This window comes from Sminthopsis crassicaudata, chromosome 5 (genome assembly GCF_048593235.1).
Source record: "Sminthopsis crassicaudata isolate SCR6 chromosome 5, ASM4859323v1, whole genome shotgun sequence".
NCBI classification, from domain to species: Eukaryota; Metazoa; Chordata; class Mammalia; order Dasyuromorphia; family Dasyuridae; genus Sminthopsis; species Sminthopsis crassicaudata.
In genome coordinates, this window is record NC_133621.1 from 79141185 (window position 1) to 79165556 (window position 24372).

Consider the following 24372-nt stretch of genomic DNA (forward strand, 5'->3'; position numbering starts at 1 on the left):
GCCGCCCAGCCCGCGCCGCTCCCCACCCCACCCTCCCCCTCCTTCCCGGCGCCCGCCCGCTCCTCCGCCTCTTCCTTCCCCCTTCCCTTCCCCTCTTTTCCCCCCACCCGGGTCCCCGCGTGTGGTGCGGTCGCTGGAGCAGCCGGGGCTGCGGCGGAGGAGCCCGTGGTCGGGATCGGGCGGCGGCGGCGGCATTTTCAGGAGCAGCAGCGGCGGCAGCAGCAGCGGCAGCCGGAGCTGGGGCCAGAGCTGGAGCTGGAGCTGGAGTTGGAGCGGCGGCGGCTGTGACAGGTGAGAGTTGAGCCCCGGGGCTCCTCGGCGCTGTCTTTCTGACTCCTAGCTCTTTTCCATCTCCCCTTTCTGTCCGGGGCTGCCCCGGGGACGGGCGGGGGAGGAGTGAGCCGGGGGGAGGGGGACTCGGGACCAGGAAGGGAGCCTGCTCTTCCCTCGTTCGGACCCGCCGCCGCCCGTCTCGCTCCTGTCACCGGAGCCGCCATCTTCCCGCCGGAGGCTGCTCCCTGGGCCCCGGCCGGGCCGGCTCTTGGTTTTTGCGGGCGGTTCCCTTGGGCGAACGGGTTCCCTGGGGCCGGGCCCAAGGAAGTGTTCGCTCCGGGGCCCAGGGGCGTGCGGAGGCCGGCCCCCGCCTCGCACTTCCCTGACTATTTCTCTATGACCCTCGCCCCTGGGTCCTTGTCTTCCCCTGCGTCTTCGGGGCTGCCGTGACGCGGGGAGCCTGAGCCCCCCGAGAGCGCGTCTGTGTTAGGGCCCTGGCGACGTTCCCACTCCCTGTAAGCCTCCGGGGCCGGGAAGCCATGTGGCGGTCGAAGCTCCGGAGCGCTCTCCCTCCGGGCCCCCGGGGGGCGGGGGCCGGCCGAGACCGCGCTGTGTCAGCTTCTCCCAGACCTGCAGTGCGGCGGGCCGTGCCCTTCCCTCCCCTCGGCCGCTTCCCTTTCGCCCTGTGAGAAGTGGAGTGCTCGCTCCCTTTGCCCTGGCCCGAGGGGAGTTGCGCCCTGATAGCTCCTTGAATGTCTTGGTCCTTGAGCCCTGGGGAGAGCTGGGGCGGGGGAGGCGGCCTCCAGCTGCGGACGCCCCCGGGCGAGCGAGGGGAGGGGTCCTTATTTGGGCGGCCGCTCCGGCTCCGCCGTTCCTGCCCAGAAACCCGGGAACCCCTCGATTTGCCGGGTCTCGAAATGGTGTCGCGCATCCTGGGACTGACGGATCGGGAATTTCTATCCGGCTGGTTCTGTTGGCGGAAGTGGAAGCTGCTAACTTTATTCGTTATCCCGGCGGCTGCACCGCCGCGCCGCGTCGCAACGCGCTGGAGCGGACTTGGCTGTGGCGTGCCTCATCCCTCCGGAGTCGGTGGCAATGACCGCGGCCAAATGTGTGTGGGAAGGGGCTCTCTTCCTAGGAATGTGCGGCTTTGTAACTCCTAAGTAACCCGAAGTGAAAAATGGACATTTGAATACTCGAAACAGTTAAAAAAAAAAAAAGTTTCTCTAGCACTACTGTCAGGATGTGCTTTTTATATTTAAAAGGCGGGGTAAATAAGTTAAAATGAAGTTCCCTTAGGTTTTTTTTTTTTTTTTTTTTTTTTTTTTTTTTTTTTTTTTTAATTTTAAGATCTTTGTCCTTTGGTTTTCGATTTGTTGAGTAATTTCTATTAGGATTTTACTTTATAGTATTTTTAAAGTTTCCTTAAACTTTTAAATGCAACCTCAGCATGGTTGAGCTGCACTTTGCCGAGTTACTTTTAAGAGGCAGCAAAGAGAAGTCACTGAATGTGGTCAGTTTCCATACTCTTGCCAGTCCCTTTTCTCAAGGTTCCTTTAATAAACTTAATTTCAAAATAGGATACAACAGGACCTCTTCAACTGTTTCATACTTTTTAAAGCGGTGGGCTTCCTTTCCCCCTCCCTCCAATATTTGCTTCTCTATAAAAATAACTTTACTTTGTCCTTGTTTCATAATGTGAATAGGTATAAAACTTTCTGGAAAGCATTTTTATTAAGACATCTATATTGAAAACTGACAAATTTTTGTTTGATTAAGATGTAAATACATTACATGTTCCTTCCTAAAGTTTATATTGGCCATAATCTACAGTTAGAAGGTAGAAATAACCTTTTTAGTTATTTGATTAATATGTAGTATAAGGTCAAGCTGTAAGGAACTTTAAAAGTTATCTAATGCAACTTCATTTTTCAGATGAAAAAACAGCTCCAGAGAGGTTCTTAACTGAGTGTCACACTGCTACTAAGTGGCACAGCCTAAAGTTTGAACTTGGATCTCCTGATTCAAAATCTTTTTTTAAACTCAAGACCAAAATAAAATTCTCATTCTAAAAATTTTAAATATGTCTCTCCAATATTTATTTTTATAAGACTTCATTCATTCAACATTTATTTCTTTAAGATTTTTGTTCTGAATTTTTCTCTTGATAAGTGTACATTCTAAGGTATACTTGGCGTCATACAGATTTTTTCATTTTTTTTCACCTCCAAAAACTAGAGAGACCTGTTCTATCCCATTTCATTATCCAAAAAATTTATTAGACCAAGGAATTTATTAGACTGGTGAAAAATCCAGCATTTTATGTGCAAATCTCCTGGTTTTCATTCAATATCCATTATATTAGATAACAATGACTCCTTGAAACTTGGAGGAGTACACACAGATAACTGCAAAATACTTAAAATACCATTTATTATCATCCTAATATAATTAGATACAGAAGAATCTTCACTTGAGCAAATGTTTTATGATAAAGTAGATGTTTTAAATTTGACCCTATGGTTCACCTTGTGATTGTTTTGCTGGTTTCTTTGAAGTTTGAAAATGATCTTAAGGGATTTAGTCAATAACGAATACGGTTTTTTATTGAGTACTTATTATGGACCAAGCACTGTATTAAGTGCCAAGACTACTGAGAGAGATTGCCCCTCTACAAAGAACTCTCACTCTGTTATGGATCCCAAACAAGTACCTACAAAACAAGCTACCTACAGGGGAAATATTCGTTAATTAAAAGAGGGAAAAGCAGTAGAATTAATGGGGGAAGGTGGAATAAGGCTTCCTGTAGAAAAAAGTTGTTTTATTTAGGTTGAAGGAGACCTGGAAGGTCTACTGTAGGCTCAGATGAGGAAGAAGAGTATTTCAGCCCTGGTGGGAACAGTCAGAGAAAATTCAGCTCCACTACTTCACTGCCCCTCCCCCCTCAAAACCCCCCCCCCAAGGTCTTGCTCTAAAGAACATGAAGGGAGGTCTCTTTAAATTGAATGGTATAGCGGGTTGCAAGGTGTAAAAAAAGACTGGAAAGAGGAGGAAGAGGGTTGGTTAAAACGGGCTTTGAACACCAAAATGATGGTATTGTTTGATCCTGGAGCCAATTGGGAGCCACTGAGTTGGTGTGTATATATAGTTGAACTTTTCCTTTAGAAAAATCACTTTGATGGCTGAAAGTTGAACTAGAAAGATTTAAAAGCAGGTATACATATCAGAAGGTTATTGCAATAAAAAAGCATTAAGTTTATGATTTCTAAACTTAATTTCCTTTATTCATACAATATTGAATAACTTTTTACTTCTTTATACTTGATGATAAAATGATGATACAAATTTTAATGGTTCCTCAAGTATTCCCTCCCCTTTCCTTTTCCCAATTAGATAATTCATGGTGCTTGAGAAAACTATTTCTCTTGAAAGTCAAGTTTATTAAAATGTTAATTTTATGGTAATTTTACCATAGTTTTAACATTTTTGGAGACTTAGTTGTTACTGGTGTTGGTTTTGTCAGAAAATGCATTTGGTTTGTTGAATGTGCCCAGTAGAAGGCACTTTCTTTAAGAGAAATGACTTTTCCTTTTTTTGGGGGGGGGGGAGGGAATAGAGGTAGGAAAGATCTTGTAAGGGTTTTTTTTTTTTTTTTTTTTAATCTCTTCTGACCTGGAATGTGCCGTATGCATTACCAGGCCTTAATAAATGTTGATTTAAGTTCAATTAATCTGCCTTCACCTTGAGCCTCCTGATTAAGAATGATTGTTGGCTAAAAGGAAATGCATTTGTTGAAGCCTGAGGACCTACTACTATTAGAAGATTAGGGAGAGAACAAGTTCTTAAATTGAGTAGAAATCATGCTTAGTATACTATTTTTATTTAATATTTAAGGAATAATTTTTATTTCTGATTTAGTTTTTATTTTCTTAAAACATGAATAGTTTAATAATTCTTGTCCTCTTAAAATTCCCTTCTAACCTTTCTTAGATGATTTAAAGCCATTCCAGGTATATTTCACGCTTTTGGGTAGCACACACTCCTTTGCTGCCTGTCTTAAACTTGTCTTCAGTGTTTTGTAGTTATGACACAATACAAATTCACTTCTTCCTGAATACATATTCTTTTTGCGCTGTTAACATCTACCTGTGTGAGACTCAGATCAGAATTTAAGTCTGATAAAACAAAATAGAATTACACTGTCTAAAGGTATTTGAAGTTTTGCTGATGCTCTTTTAAGTTTTATTCAGTTATTTTCTTTTATAACAAAAAAAGTTTGTGTTTTGTTTTCTGAATGGCAACATTGCTAAGTTCACCCAACTTGCTTTTAAAATAAAATCACAGGGATTTAGTCAATAAAAATATGTTTTTATATTAAGTACTTTTATGGGCCAGATATTGTATTAAATGCTAAGACTACTGAGAGAGAGAAAACTGCCTGTCTACAAAGAACTCTCACTCTGTTATGACAGCTTTTGGTTATTATAGTTGTTCCTTGGTTAACAAACAATAACAACCAATATAAAAAAAAACAACAACCAAAAAACCCATGATTTTAGTTTAGTGATAGAAAAAAGGTAATCCAATACTCTCTTGTTCAAAGAATTGATTTTTATATTGGTGATTAGGGTCGACTTCATAAGCTCAATTTCGAAAATATTTTTACCAACAGAATTATACTTGGGGGGTATTTTTATGGGGGGGAAGAAGAAAGGTTGAGAGAATTTTTCATAAACTGATAAATGAGAGGGTAAAGTAAATTTTATGTTATTAAGGGATTGACTTGAACTTAATTTCCTTTAAATAAAATGTTCATTTACAACAGTCCAGGAAGACATAAAATGCTTATACAGAGATAGATCATAGAAGTTAAGAATTAGAAACAGCTTTTTCCCTTGAACCTTATTTTTAGAATGGTTACATTGCAGTTATCTCTTTTGTTACCTTTAGAATTGTGGTTTGGCGATTTTTTATTTATATATATATATATATATATATATTCCTCACTTACAAATTTAAAAATCACTGTTGATTCTAAAGGACTTGAAAATATTTGCATTCCAGAAAGATTTCACTATAAGGTATGTCTACATATTTTCATTAAAATAAAGTGATTATGTTAAGGCACTTTTTTTTTTCCAGGAACAAAGTCATTGCAATATATTCCAGTACTCAAACTTTATTTTAGAATAGACACAGTAGGTAGATTTGAGTCAATTAAAAAACAATAGAAATTAAGGGGATATGTTTCTGAGAAAAAGATATGAGGGATAAAAAGAGAATATTTCTTAGACTATTAGACTTTGGAACTTTTTATACCTGAACCTTCTTAGTTTCTTGTATATTTCAGAGTTCCATGTACCAAAGTTCTGGGGTACTAGTTCAGAGGGCTATTAAATCTAGGGGCTAGTCAACATGACTGCCATATTCAGTTCTAGTTCTTCCTCTATTATCCTTTGATTGGGGAGCTAAAGACTACATTATACAGGAAACCCCTTTAAAGTTTTCATATGCTGGGTTCATATGAATTTGAGGGAGAAATTATATCTAATGATTTTTTTTTTGTATTTACAATGATGCCTAAATTTTAGCTAAACAAATTAGAAAATAACTATGTGCAAAGGTTGTATGTGAGATGAGAGAAAAGAGTTATTATTCTCATGGAAGTTATAATTGGCAGGGAAGGTTAGGATTTGCCATTATTTGTTTGCTGAAATGCCATTTTATAGATAGAAAGTGTTATGGGTTTCAAAATGAGGGAATAACTACATTTAATTGAAGCAATTGGAGGAGGCTTCATGGAGAAAGTGATACTGGTTTTTGAAGAATGTGTAAAAATTTGACAGACATAGGCAAAATCATTCCAGGCAGATGGAACAACATAAGCAAAGGTGTAAAATCATAAAAGTACATTGCTTTCTACAAAAAGGATCATCTGAAAGATCTTTCATTTTATGTGGAAATCACATCATATTGGTAAACTTTTGGCAAGTATGTCTGTTCTTGTTTTATGCCACATTTAGATGACACTCAAATGATTCTGTCTCTGTGTTTTTCTATGACTGTGACATATAAAGAAGACTCTATTGGAGGGGAGCATTTAAGGTAGCATTTCCGTAGCATAATGGAGTGAAATGCTCCATTAAATCAAAAAAATTTTAAATTATCTATTGTATTTTCTTCAGTCAATTCTGTAACTGTAAAGATGTGATCTATTGTAGAATTTTTTTATAAAAGCCTGCCTGTTTCATTTTCTACCTTCATCAAGGATGCTTTCAATATGTATATAGATTGTGTGTATATATTATTTTCATAGATTTTATAATAAGAAAGGTATGGATAGTGATTATGGATAGTTTCTTGGCTATCGTATTTTCCTTTACTGATAATAAAGATTTTTGATATTTCCTCGTCTTTTAATATTTTCCCTTTCCCCATTTTGCTTCCATTGTCTCCAAAACATTGTAAAGCTTTTTAAGTGAAATCCATACCCACTCAATATTCAACATGTAGGAAAGACAAGTAAATGGACAATGCAATGGGATGGATAACTCATAGAGCTAATCCATCAGTACATATAACTTGGACACGAGCCAAAGGATAACTGAATAGAAAGAAAATGGGCTGTATTGCCTTTGGGAAATTGTATAGTGCTTTTAAATGACACACTTCCTGAAATACAAATCTGCCATTATAGCTTATGTTATTTTTCTGATGTTATATGGCTGTTAGTTGTGGAATACCATAGTATTGAAAAAAATTAAACGTACAGTACACCTGGAGAGCAATACAGTAAGAGCATATGGTGACTTTGAGTGAGGTACAGCAGTGTATTACCAACCAGACAATATAGGATACCATCAGTTAGTTGTTTGTATAACTGGAAAAAAAATGTGGGTTAGTCATGTTGTAAGTGCAAGGGATAATTTATTGATAATTGGCATGTTTATTGGTAATTGTATAATAATCAGGAGATATAAAAGAAAGCCTCAATAGGTCTGCTGGATGCCATGTGGAGGATTTTTTAAAGGTAAGTAAAATAGTCCATATAGGAATTAGGTAGTTTGTGATCTATGATGTTGAAAGTGAGCACCCACATTCAGACCTTTTGAGTCTTTAAGTGCAGGAGTAAAGTGTTCCAATTTGCTTTAATTGTAAATGAGTAGTAAGTCATAAAGACTACAAAGGTAAATTAATGCCACATTATACAGGGATTTGAATGCTAGGTTGACAAGTCTGGATTCTTGTTGGTAGGCTATGAGGAATTGTTAAATGCTTATGATGATGATATGGCATCATGTATAGTAAAATAAATCTAATTGAAGAGCCTCCTGTAGCCCATGGGCTTTTGTATTTAGGACAGCATCACCTATACATATGAAAGGTTTTTTGAGTGCTCAAAAACCTTTGAATTTTACTTTGGTAAATGCAGTAACCACTATGAGATAAGTACAGTATTTATGACCTGTGGTACTAATTTTTACCCCTTCAAGCATTTTTCTCATGTTGTGATTTGTGTTTGTGCGCTTTTCATTAGTTAGCAAAAAGATTTATTATATTTTATATTTTCTAAGTATTTTTCACTTGTTTTCTTGAACTGTAATAATATATATGCATTTAAAAATGATATCATTTTAGGGAAATAGTGAATTAGGGTTGGAAGATAAAATAAACTTAATATCAAAAGAAATAAGGACTGAATTTGCTGTGTTTTTTAGTAGCAATCAAGTTGGATGCTGCCTAAGCATTTTTCATGGGAAGTATGGTTGGGAAAATTTGTTGAGGACAATCTTTCACTAGAATTTGTCTCAAATTTTTAGTTTGCTGCACTATAAACAAGTAATTGATGAATCAGAAGGACAGTGTTCAAAAGTGAGCAGTTTGCTTGAATGTTTTTTACTAGCAGTTCTTATGCTTGATTATCTTGCAAATATTTAATTATATCATTTATAAAAATAAAAATGGAGGCAAGGAAGACTAAATTGTTTTGAGCTACTAAAACAAGTTAGTAGTATTGGTAGAAATTTTATAAATCAGTGGTTTAGAGCACTTTTGTGCTAATCTGTGCCATTTCTGTGTACATAGTTTTCTGTTTCCTGAAATTAATTTTCTTGGATATAATTGGAGCCAAAAAGCCATATATATATACATATATATATATATATATATATATATATATATATATATATATATATATATATATATATGAACAATATATATATATATATATATATATATGAACAAGAAATCAAAAAATAGACTTGTCAAATTAAAGAGTAAGATATTTAAACAGGTGAATTTAATCTCAATGATATAGACTCATTCCAGTTTTTAGTAATATTCTGTTTCCTGTGAAAAGTGATTTCAAGTGCTTTGCTTCTTAAATAACAATAAATTGATTGTGTCTCAGTTTTAATAAGTTTAAATCTTATCCAGAGACTTTATTTTCCTAGGCATGATGTCCATTTGGATTTATCCTTAGAGAAAAAATTTCAAATTTAACATAAGGATATTATGCTTTAAGCTTTACTGTGACAATCTTTCATGTAAGTACTACTGAGTCTATGATGACTCAAACTTAAAACTCATCATTGTTGGGTGATACCTCACTTATGGTACCATTTTGCCATAACCCCTTGAACAGGTCATGTTATATGTATGAACTGAACCACTAGCTCCCAGAATAGGCAAGTTTTATGGAAAGGTTTTAGATAATAAAGTCTTGATGTTTATGTGTGTCTTTTTTGTTAGTTCTAGTTTTATGGATTATAAATGTTTAAGACGAATTTGGCCATAGCCTGCTTTCTAGCTTTTAAAATTTTGTTTAATATTTACACATTACTTATGTTGTGAAAAAAGAAACAGAATAAAAGAACAGTTATACACACGAAAAAAAGTGAAATAGTATGTTTCAATCATCTTTATTTTTTTTGATTTATTTTATTTATTAATTTTTATAACATTTTCTTTGACAGTACATATGCATAGGGAATTTTTTTTTTTTTAACAACATTATCCCTTGTACTCCCTTCCGTTCCAAATTTTTCCCCTCCTTCCCTCCACCCCCTCCCCTAGATGGCAGGCATTCCCATACATATTAAGTATCTTATGGTATATCCTAGGTACAATATATATGTGCAGAACCGAATTTTGTTGTTGTTGTTGCAAAGGAAGGATTGTATTTGGAAGGTAAAAATAATCTGGGAAGAAAAACAAAACAAAAAAACAATGCTCACAGTTTACACTCATTTCCCAGTGTTCCTTCTCTGGGTATAGCTGATTCTGTCCATCATTGATCAATTGGAATTGGATTAGTTCTTCTCAAGGTTGAAGATATCCACTTCCATCAGAATACATTCAGTCATCTTTCAAACTCCATAGTTCTCTCTCTGGATGTGGATAGCATTTTCCAGCATGAGTCTTTTGGAGTTGTCTTTTATTATTGTATTGTTCAGAATAGCTAAGTCAGTCATAGTTAATTGTCACATAATGTTACTGTACTGTGTTTAATGTTCTCCTGATTCTGCTCATTTCATTCAGCATCAGTTCATGTAGTTTTCCAGGTTTTTCAGAAATTCACCTATTTATTTTTTACAGTACAATAGTATTCCATCACATTCATATACCACAACTTGATCATCCATTCTCCAATTGATAGGCATCCCCTCAATTTCCAATTCTTTGCTTCCACAAAAAGAACTACCCAAATATTTTTTGTGCATCTATTTTCTCTTTTTTATGAAGTTTGGGATATAAAACTCGGAGTGATATTGTTGGGTCAGAGGGTTTGCACAATTTGGGCATAGTTCCAAATTGTTCTCCGAAATCGTTCAATCAGGTCACAACTCTACCAACAACATATTTTACGCTGCCTTTCGAAAAGAAATACTGTTTTGAGACACACTTTTGTTGTAAACACCATTTTATTAACTGATACTTGTTTTATCCCAGAATAAATGGCTTTTAAACTAATGATAGTATGATAAAAGAATATCTAAAGATAATGTAATTTTTTGCTGGGGTACATAGGTTGTCAGAGAAATTGAGACATGTTTAGGACCAAAAGTTAGTGGCAGAGCCAAATGTACCACAGTGACAAAGTGGATTATGAACTTATTTAGAATCTCTCTCTCTCTCTCTCTCTCTCTTCATCCCATCCCTCTCTTTTCCTTCCTTCCTTTATTTTACTGCTCCTTTTTAAAAACGGAAATCACTTCCTAAAACCCTACCTTTCTTTTTAACTCTTCTTTGTAAGAAAGAAGTATTGTTAAATAAAAGAAAGCCAGGATGGTTTTTGACCAATTCATAATTTCCTGTGCATCAGTGTATCAGGCTTTTTTGTAGCCACTCTTAACATTTATTATTTTTATCTTTTGTCATTACCTACCTAATAAATGTAAAAATTGAAACATTTGAATTTTTAAATTTGCATTTCTTTTATTAGTCATATAAAGAAATTATTCTTTTTTATGGTTATTGATTGCATTTGTGCTTTTGCCAAATATACATTCCTTTCGTTTGACCACCAAATTATCAGTTGAAGAATTGGTATGTATATTTGTATTACTTTTTTATGTACTTGGATGTACTTTATGTACTGGTCTTTCATTGTCATAAGAAGTTACTATTGAGGAAATTCTCTTTACCAATGTAGGTTGGCTCCTGCTTTACAGCTCATAGTCTTAGAATTGTCTGGAAAACATACATACATACATACATACATACATATACATGGCTTAGACCCAGGATGACTTTTTCCATATGATATTTTGTTCAGTTAGTGAAAAATCTACTTTCCTATTACCATCTACTCTGCACTTGAAAACAGGTAGAAAAACAAAAACCTTTAAATAAACATTGGTAAAGCAAAAAATTTCCTGTGTGGGCAATGTCAAGGTATATGTGCTTTTTTGGGGGGGGGGGACATTCTAGGTTCATTACCTCTCTGTCAGGATAGATAATCATGTTTTATTTTAATTTCTCAAAAATTGTAGTGGGTAATTATTTTTGTCAAAGTTCTTAAGTCTTTACAGACATTATTGTATACATTGTTCTCCTGATTCTGTATCATTTCATTCATTTCTTAAAGTACAATAGAATTCCATCATATTCTTATACTATATTTTGTTCAGGCATTCCCTACTTGATGGGCATTTGCTAGACAAATATAGAAGCATTGTAGATAGAGTGCTGCGGAGTTTGGATTAAGAAAAACCTGAGTTTAAATCTGGCCTCATGCTTACTAGCTATGTGATCCTGGCTTAGTCACTTAACCTCTGTTTGCCTGAGGTGTTAGATCAACTTAAAATGAGGACAATAATAGCACCAACTTCAGGGTTTTGCAGAGATCAAATAAAATTAGCACTGAAGCAGCTAAATGATGCAGTAGAAGGCACACTGGTCCTCCTAGAGTCAGATGGACCTGCATTGAAATCCCGTCTAACACTTAACACTGCCTAGCTGTGTGACTCTGGGCAAGTCATTTAACCTCAATTGCCTCTCATAAACAAAAAAAAGGTTAAGCACAAGTTTCTGACACACACAGTAAGTGCTGTACATATATAAATGTTTCATTTCCTTTCCTTCCCCTTCCAGTCCCTTTTAAATTTTAGTTCTTTGCTACCACAAAAAGAACTATACAATTTTTTATACACATGGGTGCCTTTTTAAAATTTTATATCTTTGGAAGCATACATAATAGTATCACTGGATCAAAGGTTATTTATAGTTTAGTAACTTTGGGACATATCTTCAGATCATTCTCCAGAATGGCTAGATCAATTCATAGCTCCACCAACGAGGCATTTTTGCTTGTTTACTGTTTTTCTTTTTGTTAAAGTTAACATTTCCAGAATTCTGTTAAATAATAGCCACATTGTACATGTTTAATTATCCTTGGTCTTATTCAAAAAACTTGATATTTTTCTCTTAAAATTGTTACCTCTTGGATTTAGGCTCTATTTGTCAAAGTCATGAAATAGCTATATGTTCCTTTGAATATTATATTTTTAACTTGAGTCCTATATTAAAGACTTTTAGGATGTATCTACTGGTGTATTGTGGTATTAATATGTTATTAGGATTACAGGATTATATTAAAGGAACCTTAGAGATACTGAATCTAATCTCTCTAGATAAGAAAAGGGGGGCACAAAAAAGGGAGGCAAGTTTAAGTGCTTTGTTGCTGGGATGCACAACCAGTATGTGTCTGAGGCAGATTTTGAACTCGTTTGTCCTATGCACAGCATTATACTTCATTTCTTAATTCATTGATCCAGCATATTTATAGCTTTTCTGATATTGAGCCATAGCTTTATTCTTGGTAAAAGTCACAATTACGTAAATTTAGAACTATAAGAACCTTAAGTCATCTAGTAATAGGAACTTGTCTAACCCTTAATTATACAGAAGGAATCTGAGGATCAAGTGCCATGCTTAAGAGCACATAGATTAAAATCCATCTTGGCATCTTATATTTTTAATATGTTGCTTTAATCTATTTGTTAATATTAAGCAGTCTTGCATATATATAGCGGTATTGGTCTTGTTTATTTTCTCCATTTTATTTCTCCTTTTATGGGGAGTCAATCATATTTGTGTATTAGAACTTGGCACAAGGCACTTTCTATTTTTCATAAACTTATAACATAGGAATTAGTTTGCTTAAATGTTAGAATTATGTTAGAATTAGCACTTAAATTTTTTTTCTCCCCCCCCCCCTTTTTTTTTTTTTTTTTTTTTTTTTTTTGGTGGCAGGTAGATGGCACAGTGGATACTGGTCCTGAAGTCAGATTTCTTCACCTTTGACCTCAGTCACTTTCTAGCTGTGTTACCTTGGATAAGTCATTTAACTATGTTTGTTTCAGTTTCCTCATCTGTAAAATGAATTAGGTGGCAACTAGCTGCTGGGGTGGCCCAGGAGATTCAATTCCTGAGTTCAAATTTGGCCTCAGGTACTTAATTAGCTGTGGCCCTGGGCAAATTTCCTAACTCTATTTGCTTCTATATCCTCTGCAAAATGAGCTGGAAGAGGAAATAGCAAATTACTTCAGCAGCTTTGCTAAGAAAATCCTAAATAGGGTCATGAAAATTGGATCCCCTGAAATGATTGAACAAAAACAATCATTAATTTAATTTCCGTTTCTGAGTTCAGCTTGTTTTAGATTATCTTCTGCTGATGTGGATATTTATATTTTTATAAATATTCATCAGTTTCATGATCATTTTTGTTATTTTATTGAGTGATAGTTTCTGACAAATTTCTTTCCCTTTTTTGTTAACATTTCATTTTTAATTTTAGTATTTGGTTTTCATCTTGCCATTAATTTGGAATTTTTAAAGTTGCATATTTACTATGTCTTTTGTGGATTGATATTTAAATAGTAAGAGAATTATCCTTAACTACTGTTTTGTCTCAATCCCATGCATTTAGTATTATATTATTTTATTTGCTATTTGATTATTTTAATTGCTTTAACTTATTATCTCATTCAATTTTTTTCTTTTGATTAGCTTTCAGCATTACAAAAAAATTCAATTTATAAATGAATTTTTTTTTTTTCTCTTCATGTTTTCCAGCTTGTAGGTGTCGCAGAGGATAGGGTTCTGGACCTGGAGTCGGAAGGCATGATTAAAATTTATTTTCTCACACTAGCTGTGAGGCCCTGAGAAAGTAATTTAAACGGTCTGCCTCAGTTTTTTATTTGCAAAAGAAAAAGAATAGTAAATATACTTGCCTTAGAATGTTGTGAGGATGAAATGAAAAGGCTTTTCAGACTTTAAAGATGTTATATTGTTTAAATATGATTTTTTTGTTGGATCATAGCTTGTAAAAGAGATGTACACTGGTTATTTTTGTAAAGGTGATATCTAAAGCTGAAAATGGGTACATTCTTATTTACTTTTCAGTGATTGTTAAAGGTCTATCATTTATTTTTAAAATAGTTTATTCAGATGCTTCCTTTCTTTGATTCTTTCTTAATTAAAAAAAATTATCCAGATATGAAAGATCTTGTTCAGGTCCCAACAGTTGTTTTACAGTCTCTATCTCCTTATGTTTTTCTTAGAGTTTTTATTCTTTTATTAAGATGCATTTCTGATAATAAGCCATTGAAGACTTTTTGATGTTGAGTGATTTCAGTCAGATCTGACTTTCCTTATCCAGCTAATTTTACAGATGAGGAAACTGAGGCAAACAGGAATAAGTGACTTGTACAGGGTCATACAGTGTCTGAGGCCAGATTTGAATGCAAGATGAATCTTCTTGATTCCAAATCCAGTACTCTGCCTATTGAAGATTAGGAAAATTTGTTAGGAAAAAAAAAAGGGAAATGATTAAAAGATGTAAATTATGTGTTATAATTATATGTGGGAATTTCTTAAGGCTTTTGCAATATTTAGCATGTTCTTAAAGCAGCTACTGTTGCTTTTTAAAAATACTGAAATAAATCAGTCATTAATTGTAGACAATTGTTTGCCATAGAAGCAGCTGCTACCTCAGTGGAGAGAGCATTTGGGCTTGGAGTCAGGGAAAGTGGAGGTCAAATCATGTTTCAAACACTTCTAACCTGTGGTTGCCTGACAAAATGGATCTACCGGAGAAAGAAATGGCAGATCATTCCAGTATTTTTTTCCAAGAATACCCCAAATGGGATCTAAAAGCGTTGGACAGGACTTAAATAGCTAAATAAGAAGTATTTCCTAAACTTTTAAATAATGTAGTAATTATTATCCACAGTGGTATACTTGAGGGAAAATAAAAAAATGCTGCAGACTTATCCTTCAGGTAAATAATGATAAACATCTTTAATAGCAAGTAATGGCTCTTCTCAGAAAGACATTGTACACAGTGACAAGATTATGTGATGATCCCCTGTGATAGACTTGGCTCTTCTCAGCAATGCAGTGATTCAAGACAATTTCAGTAGACTTGGAATGGAAAGTGCCATCTGCATCCAGAGAGAGAACTGTGGAGACTGAATATGGATTGGAGCATAGTATTTTAACCTCTTTTGTTTGCTTTTTTCGTTCTTGTCATTTTTTTTCCTTTTTAGTCTGACAAAATATGGAAATATACTTAAAAGAATAGCACACATTTTTAACCTGTTTGTTATCTCGGGGAGGAAGCAGCTGAGGGAAGGCAAAAATTTTGGAATATAAAGTTGTACAAAAAGGATGTTGGAAATTTTTTTTTTTAAAGTAATAGCAAGGAAGAAAATTTCTGAAAATGTGATTAAAATAGCATCACCCATCCATATTAAATTATATATTTCAAATTTGTATGATATTCATTACCATTAAGTAGTCTATCTAAAAGTTAAGTGAAAGGGCAGCTAGGTGGTGCAGTGGACAGAGCACCAGCCCTGAATTCAGGAGGACCCGAGTTCACTTCCTAGCTGTGTGACCCTGGGCAAGTCATTTAACCCCAGCCTCAAAAAAAAAAAAAAAAAAAAAAAAAAAAGAAGTGAAGCTTTTACTTCCTGAAACATTGATATGTTTCTGCTGTACCATATTTAAATGTATTTAGGCTTTGGAAATGTCTACATCTTGTTCCCGACGATTAATTTTTAGTAAACAGACCCTCTGAGTAAAGAAAATAACATGCTTTGACTACTATACCCATTTTTTAGACAGTTTATTATTCTGTACTATTTTTAAAGTATTGGGTGCTGAGACTGTACCTCTCCTCAAGAAATTTACATACTGACAGAAGACTGAAATGGGCGGGCTTTTAGAAGTAAAAAAAAGGGGGGGGGAATTGGGTCACAAGGTTACATAGGTAACCTAGGTTACAAGGTGATCATAGCTGTCCTGGGTATTTTTACCTGTTTCATGGTGGGAACATCTTGTGTGCATATAGCTTTTTAAAAGCATAGCTTTCTCTCCCCCCCCCAAAAAAAAAATATTTTTCAAGTACACAAAAAAACAATAGTTTTCAATATTCGCCCTTGCAAAACCTTGTGTTCCAAATTTTTCTCTTTGCCTCAAGATAGCAAGCAATCTGATATATGCTAAGCATGTGCAATTCTTCTAAACTTAATTTTCATATCTATCATGTTGTGCAAGAAAAATCAGATCAAAATGGGAAAAACACAAAGAAAAAAAAGCAACAAAAAGTGGAAATACTACGCTTGAGTATCTATAGTTCTCTCTCTGGATGGGTTTGCACCTTCCATTCCAAGACCATTGGAATTGGCATAAAACTTTTAAGCTAGGGAGGAAATTGTTTGCTTGTGTCCATCTTTTTCAGTGAATTTATATCTTATTTTTAGCTTTTTTATTCAGAAGATCTTAAAACCTATATTTTTTGTTAATCTAATAAATCTAATAAATATATACCTCCTGTCCAAGAAAGACACAATAAACTGGGAATCAGAGACCAGAATGTCTTGCTTCACAGACTTTTCACTTAATGCTTTTCAAGTTATACTTCCTATCAACAAAACAAACCATACAATACACCTTTCAGATCTCATTTTTCAGGAAATAACTACAAGTGTTATTGTTGTAGAAACTTCTGGTAAGAAGAAAAACTGCAACAGTTTATCTAGTCCTTTAGTCCCCAGGTTCTTAAAACTGTTGTTCACGACCCCATATGGCATCTCATAAGTGATTATTACCAGTAAATGTTTGATTTGTAAACCCATATTATATTATGAAGTCTTGGTCAAAAAGGGGTTATGAGTAAAAAAACCTTCAGTCCAACTTTAGTCCAACCTCCTCATTCTAAAGACATGGTGAATGAAATTATTATAAATTAATGGTTGCCCAAGGTCACAATTGGGAGTGTTAGAGATAAGATTTGACCCTGGACCTCTTACTCCAAAGCAGTATGTCAGGGAACTACGGGTGTGTGGAATTTATTGCTAAGCTTTTAAGAAAAAAATATTATCAAATGATAGCTTGGTGCAGAAGAACATGTTGGATCAAGGCATTTGGGTCCAAATTCTAGTTTTGCCTACTACTTGGGTAAGTCATTTAAGTTCACCTTGGCTTCAGTTCCTCATTGAGGGTTGGACTGTATGCCTCTTAGGTCCATGACAGAGATAATATATGCCAGGTAGCAAGAGAGTTGATCCTTGTACTTAGTTCTATAGTCTAGAAAATCACTCCAGGAAAAGCTGACTTGGTAAGTCAGTACTAAACCTAAATGTCAAAGGAGTAGACTTAGACAATCTATTATTTTCAGGACTCTGGCATAGGAGATCATATTACCATTCGCTTGTAACTTCTAATTACATACTTATGGCATATAATTGTGTTTTTGGTTACTTACTTGATTAATATTTTAAAAAATATTTTTTGGTAAGTGATTTAATGAGTACTTTTTACAGAGTTAATTCATGGATTTTTTGTAGCTCTGTAAAGTCATGTTTTAAATGTAAAGCCCTATCTCTGAAAAAACCTTTCATTTGCTACAACTGGACTGTGACCTTGGTTATAGTTTTGCAATCACTAATTAAAGCTTACTGTCTGGATGACTTCATTTGTATGGTGAACTTCCAGGTGATGAAACACCCTCTAGTAAATGCAGATTCCTGCCTTCCTGTAACTTAAAAGGTTGAGGGTTGGGTGGAACACTGAAATATTAAAAGTATTTATATGTTAAGAGGACAGATTTTGACCCCAGTTGGTGTCTGGGCCAGTTTTCTCTCCTGTGTCGAAAAGACTAATTTCTAGAATTACTAGAAATAATAATTGGTCATTGCTTATAATATTGCTTATTATGTTATGGTCATATAATAATATGATCATCACAGTTGTCTGTGATGAATACTTTGTATTCTGAATTTCAAAATTGAGTGATAGTTTAAATAATAGTTTAAATAATTTCTTAAAGATAATCCAGATTCACTCAAAAAAGTGATAGAATTCACTCATTCATTTAACATGTATTGCTTTAGAATATTTTTATTATGCTAGTAGGCTTCTTGGCATGGGAGATAGGGATCTAGTCAGGAAAGCCTGGCTTCAAGCATTGACTCATTTTGACTGTGTGAACTCTAGTGACTCATTTAATACCTCAATGCTTTAGGTTCCTGTCTTATCTTTTAATTGGGGGAAATCTGATAACTTTCATTGGTAGAGGGAATTCCCTACCAATGAAATCACAGGTCTATTCCAAATTGGGCAAAAGAGTTTCTTAACTAGAAGTTAATGTCTATCCTACACTGATAACCAAACCACTACAGTATCTTTCCTAAAAATGGGAGCAATATCTATGGTAATGATAAAATGCCTTTTGCAGGAAAATTACTCTATTAAGCCTTTTAAATAGTAAATTCTGTATAAATAGACCTATTATCTATTTGTCTATGCCTATGTATCTCTATTCCTACATGGGTACAAGTATGAAACACATTTTGATTATAAGTCAATATATGTCTATACCCACATAGATGTTTATAGATACTGAAATATTTTCCATATATATAGTTATATTTCAATATTCTTAGATATTTCTTTTGATAATTTTAAAATTTCAATTCTGCATGTTTATTAGGCACCTAGTTTATACAAGAAATGCTATGCTAAATTCTGGGGATAGAATAACACAAACTAGTTTTTAGTAAATTTATGCATTATTTGGAGAATACTGTACCAGAAAAGGAAGAGAACATTAATAATTGGAAGGATTAGAGAAAACTATTATCTGGGCCACAGGAACTAGTACAATGATTGAAAATGTGCTTGCATTCTACAGGGGGAGGGCTATAACTTAAACATAGTTTAAAGTTATTTAAATAAGGATACAGTCAAAGATGATTTGCTAAGATGGTTGTACCTTGGGACAGGTTGTCCCAAGGTACAACAGCTAGATGGCGCAGTGATGGTCCTGAAAATCAGTAGGATCTGAGTTCAAATTCAGACTCAGATATTATTACTTCCTAGTTGTGTGACCCTGGGCAAGTCACTTAATCCCAATTGCCTGGGGGGGGGGATGTACCTGTGTCTGAATTTAGCTACAAAGGAGAGGATTCTGAGAAGTTGGAAACAAAATTTATTCTTGTCATGGGATTTTGTAAAGGCATGAAGGAGAGATTGGACTTTTTGAGTTTTGAGTTCAGGTTTTGTTTGACTAGTAAGTGTAAATGTATAAAGGGAGATGACATAGACATGTATTTTAAAATATTTTTTTAATTACATGAAGAATGGAGTAACAATATGATAATTCTGAAAGGATGACTATTAGGAAGATCTTTTGAATGATACAGATCATTGATGTGAAATTGAAATAGAAAGGAACCCACTGATCCATACATAGGAGTCTTTATATTGATATAGCTTTAAAATATGGTATATTTATATATATTTTTTTGTTAAGTTTTTTTCCAAATTGTATTTTAATTTGATTTGAGCAGTATTTGAGAGTATTTATTATGGATTTTGTATTCTCACACTTTCAGTCCTAGTGGTATGATAAAGTCCTCATTTAAGAGTTCCTTGGGATGGTGGTCAAAAAAATCATAATGATCCCAAAGAGCATTTGTTTGTGTGTATTGTATGTTCATATTTGCCATATTAAAAATTAAAACATAAAATTTAAAAATAATTATTAATATAGTAGTATAACCCATTACATGTTAACATACTTATTTTTATGAAATAATTTTATTTTCTAAAAACAAAAATTTAGTGAAAAAAGTGACTTTGTTTTACATATTTTTGAAGATCTCTTTAATGTGGTTTTCTGTATTCTATTGTGATATATTGTTTTGGTTGAAGTATAAAGAAGATGTAGCTTCACATAGCTATATAGTTGGGAAAGGGATTATTATTTTAATAGACAAATAATGTTTAATTTTATTATAAAAAGACCTTGCAAACTCTCTGCAAAAGTCCTAGGAATCTCCACGAACCCAGAGACCACACTTTGGGAATCACTGATTTAGATAATAGTGAACCTTAAAGGAAGAAATGTTGCTGAATGAGCTTAGCCGGGGACAGGGTTTCATGAGATGAAGAAGAATTTCCTCTTGGCACATTAGGTTGAGACATATTTGAAGAAAGGGTGGCCATTAATTCAGTATCGTTCAGTGGTGAGTGGGTGAATGCAGGTTTTACATTTTACATCTCTTTTATCATTGCCGAAAAGCAATATCCTCGTACAGGCCTTCATCACATTTAGTCTGGATCATTCTAGTTGTCTCTATCTGCTACCTAGTTGTTGATTTTCCTAAAGGAGGTCTGATAATGTCATGGATATTATGTTTGCTTCGGAACAACTGACTTAGTTGGGGTCAACTTTGCATCCAAGTCCTGTTTAATGACATTGTATCATTTGTCTCATTTTCTAAATAATCTTGAAAATTCAAGGAAATAAAATTAAATAATACCCCAAATGGTTCAAGAATGCCTTTGCTGTAAGACTCCAGGTTTATTTTTAATATATTTTTGTTTGTTTGTTTTGCCATGGTATTCCATCTCTTCTCTCACCTTCCTTGACAGCCATTTCATATGACAAATGGTATTTTTATTGGGGGGGAGGGGTCAGAACAGTTGATAGATTGAGAAAATATGAAAAGAGATACAATGTATACAGTGTATATACAGAATGGAGAAAGAGCTATCAATCTGTCAATCCTTTCCCTGTCCTGGCTGGGTGAGATTTGCCGTGTTGAACCTCTTAATGAACCTCTTATCTCTACAAAGAATAGGTTGGGTGTTTTATTTCATATTATTCAATTCTTATTTAATCTATAATTTTGTGAAATTTACTTTTAATTTTTTTGATTTTAAAAATTTGCATTGTTGTAGTTACTGTGTTTTCTTGGTTCTTCACTTTGTTTTTGTAAAGATTTTTCATTCTTCTCTGTATTCACAAACATCATTCTTAAAGCATAGTAATATTCCATTATATTCCTATACTAGAGTTGATGTCCATCAACTGAGACAGTTATACAAACTCTTCCACTTCTTTGTCATCTTAGAAAGTACTGCTATAATTTTTGGACCACATGAGAACTTTTTTCTTTAAGCTCCCTTAAGGTTTAAGTTCAGTAATGACATTTCTAGTTCAAAAGGTATTAATATTTTAATCACTATATCTTAATAATTCCAAATTGCTTTCCAATTTAAAAACTAGCTGAAATAATCAATTTCAGCAAAAATTGAAGGATATAAGATACTTACTGTAATCAAAAAAAATCCAGGAGGAAGAGATAGAAAAAGAAATTCTATTTAAAATAGCAACAGACAATACAAAATACTTGGGAGTCTACTTGCCAAGACAAACCTAGGTGGTATATGAACAAAACAATTGGAGAAATATTAATTGCTCATGGGCAGGCTGAACCAATAAAATACAAGTGACATTTCTACTTAAAGTAATTTATTCATTGTCATATCAAATAAAATAATCACGAAAAATTCTAGTTCTTTTATAGAGCTAAAAAGGATCATAACAAAATTCATCTGAAAGAATAGGGAGATCAAGACTATCAAGGGAATCAGTTTAAAAAAAAAGTGAAGGAAAGGTGACTTAGCAGTACCAGATTCTCATACAAAATAGTACTTGTCAAAACCATCTGGTACTGGCTAAGAAATAGAATGATAGATCACTGGCATAGTTTAGATATACTGTGTACAGTAGTATGACAATAATAATCTAGTGTTGAATAAACTCAAAGATAGAAGAATTTGTGACAGGAAATCATTATTAAACAAAAATTTTTGGGAAAATTGGAAAGCAGTTTGACAAACTAGGCATAGACCAATATTTCATGCTGTATATCAAGGTATGTTCAAATGGGTACATGATTTAGACCAAAGAGTGACATAAGTAAATTAGGGGAAGCATGGAATATTTTATCTGTCAGATCTATGGGTAAGGAAAGAATTTATGACCAGAGTTGAGATAGAGAGCATTCCAGGATGTAAAATGGATAATTTTGATAACATCAAATTTAAAAAAGGGTTTATATAAACAGAACTAATGCAGCCAAGATTAGAAAGTAAGCAAAAAACTGGGGAGGGTAAGGGGGATTTGTATGAAGTGTGTCTGATAAAAGGTCTCATTTCTCAAATATATAGAAAACTGAGTCAAAATATATAAGAATACGGGTCATTCCGCAGTTGACAAATGTTCAGAGGATTTCAACACGAAGTTTTCAGAAGAAATCAAAGCTTATATATATATAGTTATATGAAAAAATGCTATAAATCACTACTGATTAGAGAAATACAAAATAAAATAACTCACCACCTCATAATAATACCACCTCATTCTTATCTCATTGATTAATATGATTTTTTTTTTCCCCATGAGGCTAGGGTTAAGTGACTTGCCCAGGGTCACACAGCTAGGAAGTGTTAAGTATCTGAGAGCAGATTTGAACTCTGGTCCTCCTGATTCAAGGCTGGTGCTCTATCCACTGCACCACCTTAGCTGCCCCTGATTTTTTTTTTTTTTTAAAGGAAAATTACAAATATTGGAGGAGAAAACATTCACTCTTGATAGAGCTGTGAATTGATCCAAACCTTCTGGAGAGCAATTTGGAATTGTACCCAAAGAACTACAAAACTCGGCATACCATTTGATCCTGCAATTTCACTACTTGTATCTATATCCCAAAGAGATCAAATAAAAAAGAAAAGGACTAATTGGTTCAAAAATATAACAACTCTTTGTTGTGGTGACAAAGAATTAGAAATTGAGGGAATGGCTTAAGTTATGATATGCAATTGTGATGGTATACTGCTGTGCTGTAGAAAATGTTGGGCAGGCAAATTTCAGAAAAACCTAAAAAGACTTATATGCATTCATGTGAAGTGAACAGCACCAGGAGAATATTGTATAGAATAACAGCAATACTGTATGAATGATTAACTGCAAAATAGTGATCCAAAACCATTTCAAAGGACTTAATGATGAAAATTACCTTCTACCTCCAGAGGAAGAACTGATGGCAATGAATGCCTATTGAAGCATCTTTCCCCTCCCCTCCTTTAAATTTTCTTAATTCTTGGTTTTTTAGTATATATATATATATATATATATATATATATATATATATATATATATATATATATATATATTTTAACAGCATAGTAGTATGGTAATGTTTTCCATGATTGGCATATATATATATATATATATATATAATTTTCTATTCAATAAGAGGGAAGGAAAAGAAAGCACAGAGACTTTGGGACTCAAAATTTTAAAAGTTAAGAAGATTGTTTGCATATAATATAGAATAAATAACAATTAAATGAGAGGAAAAAAATCAAAATGGTGGAGCATTCCGTAACTCCTCCAGAAATGTACTACATATATATTCCCACCTCCTCTAATACTTATGTTTGACATTTTGCCATTTGCAAGGTATGAGGTGAAATCTGAGTTGTCTTGATTTGGATTTTTCTTGTTAGTGTTTTGGAACATTTTTTCATGTGGTTGTGAATACTTTGCAATTCCTTTTGACAACTCTTTAACTATTTTTCTATTGGTGAGTGGCTAGTAATCTCATTCATACAGGCATACATCTATATATCTTGGATGTCCAATCCTTATCAAAGAAATTTGATTCTAAAAGCATTTCCCATTTTGCCTTTTTCTTTCTTTTCAGACATATTAATATTATTTCTATTTTTATTTATTTTATATTTTGTTATTTCTATTATTCCATTCTCCATACCTCATTTTGCCTTAGTTCATATTAGTTCCAGATTTTTTTGGACCTATTCTGGTTTTCATTTCTTATAGCATTTTAGTTTTTCATCATTTAGAGCATATCACAACTTGTGCTGTCATTCCCCAATTGATGGACATCCCCTCAATTCCAATATTTAGCCACTGCGAGAAGAGCTGCTGTAAATAGTTTTATACAAATAAATCCTTCTCCACCAAAAAGAAAAACAAACAACAAACAACAAAAAAGGTGGAAATGTATTCTTTGATTCTCAGTATCCATAGTTCTTTCTCTGAATATGAATGGCATTTTCCAAGCCAAGTCTATTGGATTGTTTTGGAGCACCATATTACTGAGAAGAGATAAAGTCTATCATAATTATCATATAATCTCACTTCACTCAGCATCAGTTCATGTAAGTTTTTACAAGGTTTTTTCTTTCTTTTTTTTTTCTGAGGTGGGGTTA

The 24372-nt window shown here is 34.3% G+C and overlaps 1 protein-coding gene across 3 annotated transcripts in view; it reads left to right on the top strand.

Moving 5' to 3' along the window:
• The window catches only part of LARP4B (La ribonucleoprotein 4B), a 190298-nt gene that overhangs the window by 60941 nt on the left and 104985 nt on the right, over nt 1–24372 (top strand). For 2 of the 3 annotated variants that reach the window (XM_074267224.1, XM_074267226.1), the window contains exon 1: nt 16–291. The exons of the other annotated variant lie outside the window; for it this stretch is intronic. The gene's annotated coding sequence lies outside the window, so the exon portion shown is untranslated. Of the gene's footprint in view, nt 1–15; nt 292–24372 lie in introns of those variants that run through there. 3 annotated transcript variants of the gene reach the window in all.